This window comes from Lingula anatina, chromosome 2 (assembly GCF_051362555.1).
Source record: "Lingula anatina isolate TDL-2025a chromosome 2, LinAna3.0, whole genome shotgun sequence".
Taxonomy (NCBI): domain Eukaryota; kingdom Metazoa; phylum Brachiopoda; class Lingulata; order Lingulida; family Lingulidae; genus Lingula; species Lingula anatina.
In genome coordinates this window covers 28,160,754-28,170,534 of record NC_141768.1, presented here as the reverse complement: position 1 = coordinate 28,170,534, position 9,781 = coordinate 28,160,754, and the positions used below count along the sequence as shown (strand labels likewise).

At 37.0% G+C, this 9,781-nt stretch overlaps 2 long non-coding RNA genes across 2 annotated transcripts; both read left to right on the top strand.

Moving 5' to 3' along the window:
* Positions 1-53: 53 nt before the first annotated feature.
* Positions 54-2,018, top strand: LOC106155021 (uncharacterized). The gene is made up of 4 exons (XR_015332660.1): positions 54-312; positions 567-713; positions 1,291-1,650; positions 1,979-2,018. It is a non-coding gene; the product is annotated as an uncharacterized LOC106155021 (long non-coding RNA).
* A 164-nt stretch (positions 2,019-2,182) lies between these two features.
* LOC147763522 (uncharacterized) lies at positions 2,183-4,210 on the top strand. The gene is made up of 2 exons (XR_015332661.1): positions 2,183-2,221; positions 2,764-4,210. It is a non-coding gene; the product is annotated as an uncharacterized LOC147763522 (long non-coding RNA).
* The last annotated feature ends 5,571 nt before the right edge of the window (positions 4,211-9,781 follow it).

Sequence of the window (9,781 nt, the reverse complement as noted above, 5' to 3'; positions counted from 1 at the left end):
CAACTAAGAGGAACATAAATGCAATAAAAGTAATTAACAAAGCTGCGCGCGTTTAAGTGCTTATGGTTTCTACTGTAAACAAGATGGCGACTGACACTGGCAGTGGCATATTTAAACTCGGCACAAATATAAATCAAGAAAGATTTGCACTTAATATTTTACTTGGCGGAACAAGTCCATACATACACGTGTAACATGTGTGCATGAACAGAACTACTGTATATTTTGAAACATTGCATCTGGTTTTTTTCAAGATGTCCTCAGAAGGCAAAAAGACATCAAAACTGGACACAGCAGGGGAGAGAATTAATGGTACGTTGTTTGAGCCTAAAAATTGCCTCAATGTTAGGCCTTATTCCTCAAAACACTTAGTCTACTTGAGATAAGAATGTAGCAGAGTACGAATTTACATTGAGGCAAAAAAGCCTGTAAGTGTAGAAGTATAATTCATGCTTTATAAACAAGTAGTTATTCAATGTTTGTATCAACTTTAACGTTTTCATTATTTTATTTCTTATAGAATTAATTTTAATGGAAATATAATTCTTCATATTTCACATTTGTAGGCATCAGAGCAGAGAAATCAGTGAAGAAGACTATAGAGGTGACAGGTCTGCAGATGACACATGTTATTCAGGTGTCTCCTGATGGGCCATTAATATCAATGCCACTTCTTAGTCAGAGTTGGCGAAAATTGATGGACCAAGATAAAGGTGCATTATTTATTTATTTATTTATGTATTCATTTATTTGTTTCACAAGTTTTTAATTTCATTGTCATGCCATGTAAGATTTCATTTGTCAAAATTCAGCAGATATTAGAGAACAAAAACTGACACAAAAACCAGTTTCATTGTCAGATCTACTGTATACTGAGTATGTCATAGGGGAAGAGAAAGGGATCCTAAGTTTAAGAGGTCACTGCAGCTTTTCTTCTATTATCAATGTACATCTGCTATTAACTGGAATTAGCAGAAGGAAACTAATACTAAATACTAAATACTAAAGGTGGGCAGTCCTTTTTCAGTGAGAGGAATGGGAGGAGTTGCATAGGAAAATTAAGTTCCCTTTTTTTCTTCTTTTTTTTTTTGGGGGGGGGGGAGGGTAAAGTACTTTTCATTTCATTTCTGTTATTGTCAGAAGCTAGGACAAAAGTTTATTATTATTATCATTATTTATTTATTATTATTTTTTTTTTTTTGGGGGGGGGGGCAGCTTCCTAAAGTCACAGTTTTCATGTCAGCTACTGAATATTCATGGAATAAACAAAATAATTCACAAAATTTTCAGGCACCACCCCAAAATGAGTCTGGCTGTTGTAAACTGGTGTCAAGGACAGAAGAGCATAGTGAGATAGTCACTGTATCCACTGATACCCACATCAATACATCCCTGCACTGTTATATTGCCAAGCCAGTGTGGTGCTTTTCAGCATTAGTATAAGGGAATTTTCATTTTCACCTCGCAAAATCATTTAACAGAGTGGATTCTAGTCTGAAGGCCATTTTCATATCTGATCAAAATACCTGAGGATGGAGGGGAGAGATGAACCTGTGTTGGGACTTATCACTGCAAGGGTCTATCAGCATGGAAGAAGGATCTATCAATGCAAAGAACAATAGGAAATAAACTTGGATATTGAGGTTACATGTAAGTGAGATACCAGCAAGTAGAATTGCATGTGTGTGTGTGTGTGTATGTGTGTGTGTGTGTGCAAGGATGTGTGCACGTGTGTTTGCTGGTGTGCACACAAGTAAGCATATGCATTTGTGAGTGAAATATTTTAATAATACAGTTACACAACATAACAAACATTTGTGTCGGATACCTGTTTTATATATATATATATTTGCCGATGATGAAGTAAAGGCTGTTATGAAAACTTAATATTAGTACAGTATGTCATTAGTTGATCTGATCATTATCTATTTTTGATTAACTCTTTGTAATGATCCTAATGCTTGCTTTTCGTTTTCAGTCTGATTTACCAAGGCATTATTCTGTGGTAAAGGACAGGGGCGGATTTAGGCCGTCTTCTGGGTCTTCCGGAAGACGGTCAGATTTTCAAGTTTTCACTGACGGGTATCTATATGTTTCTGTCAGAAGACGGTCAAAAAATGGAGGATGGATCAACAAATATAGTATGGAAGACTGTCAGAAAATATTTCTGGATCCGCCCCTGAAGGAGATGGTTAGGTTTTGATGGCATAGCTCTTTCAAGGTAGCTAGTTTACTGGTACATTTACCATGTTTTGATGTTTTTGAGAAAATATTGTCCTGTAAATATCATGCAAAGAGAATTCAATTGTATTTGGTCAAGAATTGTATCCTTCATTAAAAAAAAAGAAATTCCCAAGCCTAGATTGAAGTTTATTGAAGCCTGGTTTTGTAAATTATATTTATATATTTTCTGATACCCCTGCTGTTCTACAACAAATGCTTTTGCTCCTCACATGAATGAGGACGCGCTGGTTTTGTTCATCATCTTAATTGGCAATTTGTAAATGGAAATTTAATCTTTTGTATGGTGCATATATTGGTATAGGCCTACAATAAAGGTCATCTTTGAAATTAAAGTACCTTTCCATGCAATTACACTAAGTAATGGTCATTTCAGTACATCTGTATGTTTGTCAAGTTAGATGGTAAAAACAACATACCCAATAATACCCTCATTGGGCAATGATATGATGGAAAAGTGATTACAAGACAACAAATACTGGTAGCTTTAAAATTAAATGAAGTCTTAATGTTACTTGTCAGTTTCAGATGCGGGTATCTAATAATGGTTATTGAAAAAGCAGGCAATTGTGCACAATGAAGGTCCAATTTGACACCAGATGCAAATCAATATAATGAAGTGGATGATGATGTTTTGGAAGGAAATTGGAAGTTTTTCAACACAATCAAAATTTATCCACTCTAAAGAAAGGCACATTTTCCTTTGGTCTCATACATTGTCATTGTAGGCAGTAGATAATATAAAAAAATAATTATGGTTTTATTTCATTGTGAATACTATGATTGCCATATCATTGAAATGATGTTTCTTATTTTCAATTTATTCCATGTTCATTTTAATCACATCATTTGTCAACACTGTTGAATCATATATCATCTGCATGGTGCTGCAACTAATTATTCCATTTAAATCTACATGATGTTTGAATTGTAGATAAGTACTGGTATTTTTGCTGCAATGGTTGTGCTTTGATTTTTCCTGTGTGTCTGTTATATTTATAAACAGATACTTACTGGTACGTAGAAAGCAGAGTACGGTGATCCAATCATGGGGCGATTTTGTTAAGCCACATGTGCAAGTGCAATATATCAACCCTGTAAATTTTGGGATATGTTTGTATATATTGGCTGCCAGTGTTTCACTTCTACAATACTAAGACTAGACTAAGAAATAGGTACTGTCCAACACCATATCAGCATAACTCTTTTCACCAAATGGTATTTTCTGATGCATGTAATAATTGTTATCGGCCTTTGTCCAGGAATGCAATTTTCTTCTGTATTAAACACTGTTGATATAACTGCAAAGAAAATAAAACAACAGTAATTTTGTATTTTGAATAACCTTTATGGGCTGTTAATTTGTTGTGGCCATTAGACCTTAATGATATCAGGCACTGGTAAATATTTCAATAAATCAAGAGTTGCTTTTGGGAATTGACAGTTAATATAAATCGGGTAGGTTCTAACCTGGTGGCTTATAGAGCACATTCTACTCTTAAGGCCTTAATTGTTTGTCATGTGTCACAAAAGTACACTGTGTTCAACGTAGCCTCAGCTGCTCAGGTCACCTAAATATCCATTCTAATTAATCAACATTTGATAACTGTTCATCCATGCAATCATCACAATGCATCTTTGAAAACCTATTTCTTTACTATGCAGGTGTTTTGGTTTTTTGCAATTGTTGACTGAATCATTAGCAATGTTTTTGTCTTAACTCTCCATATTCAGGGGGTATTACTGTAACACTGCTGAACACATAATGTGTAGTTGATATTTTACATTCCCTGTATTTTGAATTACAAACTGAATGTGTGTGGGAAACAGTTTTATTTATTTACATGTATATATGCCTGCCAAAATTCAAGCTGAATTTCATTTCCACCATCACTCATTTGAAAAGATTCTGGGTATGTTCATTATAAATGTGTAATGTTATCAAGTTAATAAAATAATTCTTCTCAGACATTGTGAAATTATGATGTTGCAACTTACCTCAGTACATGGCATTTGTAGTAGTTATGACACTGGTAGACTCGTGATTTTGCTAAGGGGGGAGGGGGGGTAAGGAATTAAAGATATTTTTGAAAGCATACAATGACAAATTTTACAATAATATTAAGGCCACAGGGATGAAAAATTCATTGTTTTGTCTTACTTTTTATTTGGAGGTAGAAGTGGTAACTTCGCATTCCAATTACTAGTTACTACTTGTAATATAAAATGACACCAAAAAAGATTTATGCATAGCCTTTACTTCTATTAAAACTTTGCAAAAATTACAGATAGAGCATTCCAAAGCAAAACAGTGGACCGTACCAATTACTTTAAAAATATTATCTAAATATTGTAATTATAACCCTCTATATAATTACCTATCAGCTTTATAATCCAAATTAATAATCAGTAAAAATGAAAATTTAGCAATTAAAGTAACCTTATCCTGGATCTTACTTTTTGCATGATATGACAACTCATCTCAATATAACTCAATAGCCAAAGTACTTTTTCTTAGAAGAATTATGAAACAGCCCTAGCATAACACCTGTGATATTAATGTATGTGTATGCAATAACCCATATCCCTCCATGGACCCATAAACTATGATATCAATTATTTTTTATAAAATTGTACCAATAACCTTCACCCACATTTAAAGTTGCTATTGAATTCTCTGGATCATTAATTGGTATAATCTAAAATAATAACCATCCACATTTGATTTAAAGTGCACTTCAAATCTAGAACAAAAAAAAAAGGGACACTTGTGATGAAGTGGTTATTCCTCAGTTACACTTGAGAAAATCTGAAAAGCAGTAACATGCAATTCTCCCCAGAGGAATGATTGTGTGCACCCAGCACTCCTCAGGAGGAAGAGGGTTAGAGTATGTTAGTTGGGGTGGTGGTTAGGCCCGGGCTAGGATCATCGATTTTCTCAAATGCCATTCTGAACAATTTCCCCCGTCATCAGAAGCACAAATTTTAAAAATACTACTCTCAATAAAATTGACAGAAATGTGGACAGTCAAAACTGTAGGTAATACCAATGTTTCATGACAACTCCATCAAAATTTCCATATAGACACTTACGGAAATTTCCTATTGGGCTATTGGACTCTGTTGGAATCCTATAAAAGTATAGGAATTCTATCATATGTCCAGTAAGAAACTACTGATTGACTCTTACACCCGTTTAGCTATCAGGATGTTTACAAATGCAAGTGAAAAAATAAATTTTGACTAATTCAACTTAATGCAATCATATCTTACCTACTTACATCTAGCTAAATAAAGTATACTTTAACAATATAAAATATGTTTTGTCTTTGCAAGTATTTGTGAATTCAAAATGATTTTCATGTAAGCAGATATGCATATAATATATGATATATTGACAAAATCTTTCCAATATTGCTACAGTATTGCTCACTGTCTATGTCTTTACTTAATCCATGGTCCAAAATATCTCAAAAATGCTCAATATGCAAAGATGACATCAATCCCACAATTAAACAACACCTAATTGTGAAATAAATATTAAAACTAAATAAAAATCCCATGAAGTTATCTTATCACATCATTACTATTCTACTTTGATTATAGTTGATTCCCAATCTAATTTTGATAGTATATAGACAGATTCAGTGGGTATAAGCATATGGAAACACTGTCAAGGAGTTTGGCAATTTAAATGTCGATTTCTGTCAGGAGATTTAATTTCACTTGTCATCTTCCATTTGGAGGTTCAAGACTTATTCAAAATGTTCTTGCAAAGCCTCTTTTGCTATCCTGGAAGTTCAAATTATATCTTCATTAAAGAACATGGAGACCGATGGCAAGCTTGTAACAAGTAAATGTATATACCGGCCAAGTTTGGACATTTTGCAAGTCAATCTGTAAATGCTGGGGTTTCATCAGGCCAAGAAGGCACAGTACTTCACATCTTGAAAATATTGTTTTCATTGCCTAGTGTGGATCGATATACAGTTCTATGGGTAATAATGTGTTCTAACAATTTTTTCCAAATAAAAATAATGTAAACAATTTCAGATAGTTGCTTTCCCAATGACTTGCCTTAAAGCACTATCGATCCCAGTGGTAATAGAACACCACCCGCTGCTACCTTGCTAAAACAAGTTATGAAGCCCTATAAGAGTGTGCCATGGATATGTTTCATCTTGCGGAGTTGTCATTATCCATTTCTGAGGTCTCTGCTGCTGGTAGCCTAAAAGTTTAAAAACTTATACATTCTACAAAAAGTATAGGAAGAGAAATGGAAATTAAGCTTGGAACATGATATACCCTTAATTAGTGCATACACTCTAAAAGGGTTTTTTTATGTTACATCTTCTATATCTTTAAAAATTAGGGGGGAAAGTAGTCCTCCCTGCCTACAACCCAGAACCTCAACCCAAAAATACTTACTTGCTACTAACCTATTTAGTCCCATGGCCAGTGGCTAAGGAGACGTATTGCCTTGTCCAAGTGAACCATCTGGTCAATGTAGCTTAGGGCTTGTTGATGCTGTGTGTGATCTTTATCCGATGGGAATCCTTCACCATGTGAAAGCAGCCTGTCTCAGACATGTGGCTTAAGGGTCAACTAATTATTGTATTGTATTGGCTTGTCCTAGTGAACCATCTTGCCGATGTGGCTTTGGACTTGTTGATGCTGGGGTTTGGTCTTTATCCGATGGGAATCCATCACCATGTGAAGGCAGCCTGTTTCACAAATGTGGCTGAGGGTTGACTAATGCCATCATCTTCATATCCTTGAAAGAGAAATCAAAGGGAATTAGTTCCTATCTGCCTACAGCCTGTGACCTCAACACAATACTACTGAGTACTTACCTCCATCTTACTTACTCCCATGGTCAGTGGCTAAGGAGACGTATTGGCTTGTTCTAGTGAACCATCTGGCGGATGTGGCTTAGAACTTGTTGATGCTAGGGTTTGGTCTTTTTCTGCTGGGAATCCATCACCATGTGAAGGCAGCCTGTCTCAGAAATGACTCTAAGGGTTGACTAATGCCATCATCTTCATTTCCTTGAAAAAGAAATCAAAGGAAATTAGTGCCTGTCTCCCTACACCCTGTAACCTCAACCCAATACTACTTACCTTCATCTTACTTACTTACTTACCCCCATGGTCAGTGGCTGAGGAGACGTATTGGCTTGTTCTAGTGAACCATCTGGCGGATGTGGGTTGGGACTTGTTGATGCTGGGGTTTGGTCTTTATTTGATGGGAATCCCTTACCATGTGAAGGCAGCCTGTTTCACAAATGTGGCTGAGGGTTGCTTACTGCCATCACCTTCATTTCCTTGAAAAAGAAAGCAAAGAAAATTAGTTCCTGTCTCCCTACACCCTGTAACCTCAACCCATTACTACTTACCTTCATCTTACTTACTTACTTACTCCCATGGTCAGTGGCTGAGGAGACGTATTGGCTTGTTCTAGTGAACCATCTGGCGGATGTGGCTTGGGACTTGTTGATGCTGGGGTTTGGTCTTTATTTGATGGGAATCCCTTACCATGTGAAGGCAGCCTGTTTCACAAATGTGGCTGAGGGTTGCTTACTGCCATCATCTTCATTTCCTTGAAAAAGAAATCAATGGAAATTAGTTCCTGTCTCCATAAACCCTGTAACCTCAACCCAATACTACTTACCTTCATCTTTCTTACTTACTTACTCCCATGGTCAGTGGCTAAGGAGACATATTGGCTTGTCCTAGTGAACCATCTGGCGGATGTGGGTTGGGACTTGTTGATGCTGGGGTTTGGTCTTTATCTGACGGGAATCCATTACCATGTGAAGGCAGCCTGTTTCACAAATGTGGCTGAGGGTTGCTTACTGCCATCATCTTCATTTCCTTGAAAAAGAAATCAATGGAAATTAGTTCTTGTCTCCCTACACCCTGTAACCTCAACCCAATACTACTTACCTTCATCTTTCTTACTTACTTAATTACTCCAATGGTCAGTGGCTAAGGAGACGTATTGGCTTGTTCTAGTGAACCATCTGGCGGATGTGGCTTAGGACTTCATGCTGGGGTTTGGTCTTTATCTGATGGGAATCCATTACCATGTGAAGGCAACCTGTCTCAGACATGTGTCTAAGGGTTGACTAATGCCATCATCTTCATATCCTTGAAAGTGAAAACAAGGGAAATTAGTTTTCATCTGGCTACAGCCTGTGACCTCAACACAATAAGTGAGTACTTACCTCCATCTTACTTACTTACTTACTCCCATGGTCAGTGGCTAAGGAGACGTATTGGCTTGTCGTAGTGAACCATCTGGCAGATGTGGGTTAGGACTTGTTGATGCTGGGGTTTGGTCTTTATCTGACGGGAATCCATTACCATGTGAAGGCAGCCTGTTTCACAAATATGACTGAGGGTTGCTAATGCCATCATCTTCATATCCTTGAAAAAGAAATCAAAGGAAATTAGTTTCCGTCTCCCTACACCCTGTAACCTCAATTAACCCAATGCTACTTACCTTCATCTTACTTACTTACTCCCATGGTTAGTGGCTAAGGAGACATATTGGCTTGCCGTAGTGAACCATCTTGCAGTTGTGGCTTAGGACTTGTTGATGCTGGGGTTTGGTCTTTATCTGATGGGAATCCATTACCATGTGAAGTCTCAGAAATATCTCTAAGGGTTGACTAATGCCATCATCTTCAAATCCTTGAAAGAGAAATAAAGGAAATTAGTTCCAGTCTACCTGCACCCTGTAACCTCAACCCAATACTACTAACCTTCATCTTACTTACTTACTCCCATGGTCAGTGGCTAAGGAGACGTATTGGCTTGTTCTAGTGAACCATCTGGCGGATGTGGGTTGGGACTTGTTGATGCTGGGGTTTGGTCTTTATTTGATGGGAATCCCTTACCATGGGGTTGCTTACTGCCATCATCTTCATTTCCTTGAAAAAGAAATCAAAGGAAATTAGTTCCTGTCTCCCTACACCCTGTAACCTCAACCCAATACTACTTACCTTCATCTTACTTACTTACTTACTCCCATGGTTACTGGCTAAGGAGACATATTGGCTTGTCGTAGTGAACCATCTTGCAGTTGTGGCTTAGGACTTGTTGATGCTGGAGTTTGGTCTTTATCTGATGGGAATCCATTACCATGTGAAGGCAGCCTGTCTCAGAAATGTGTCTAAGGGTTGACTAATGCCATCATCTTCATATCCTTGAAAGAGAAATGAAAGGAAATTAGTTTTGGTCTCCCTACACCATGTAACCTCAACCTAATACTACTTACCTTCATCTTACTTACTTACTCCCATGGTCAGTGGCTAAGGAGACGTATTGGCTTGTTCTAGTGAACCATCTGGCGGATGTGGGTTGGGACTTGTTGATGCTGGGGTTTGGTCTTTAGCTGACGGGAATCCATTACCATGTGAAGGCAGCCTGTTTCACAAATATGGCTGAGGGTTGCTTACTGCCATCATCTTCATATCCTTGAAAAAGAAATCAAAGGAAATTAGTTCCTGTCTCCCTACACCCTGTAACCTCAACCC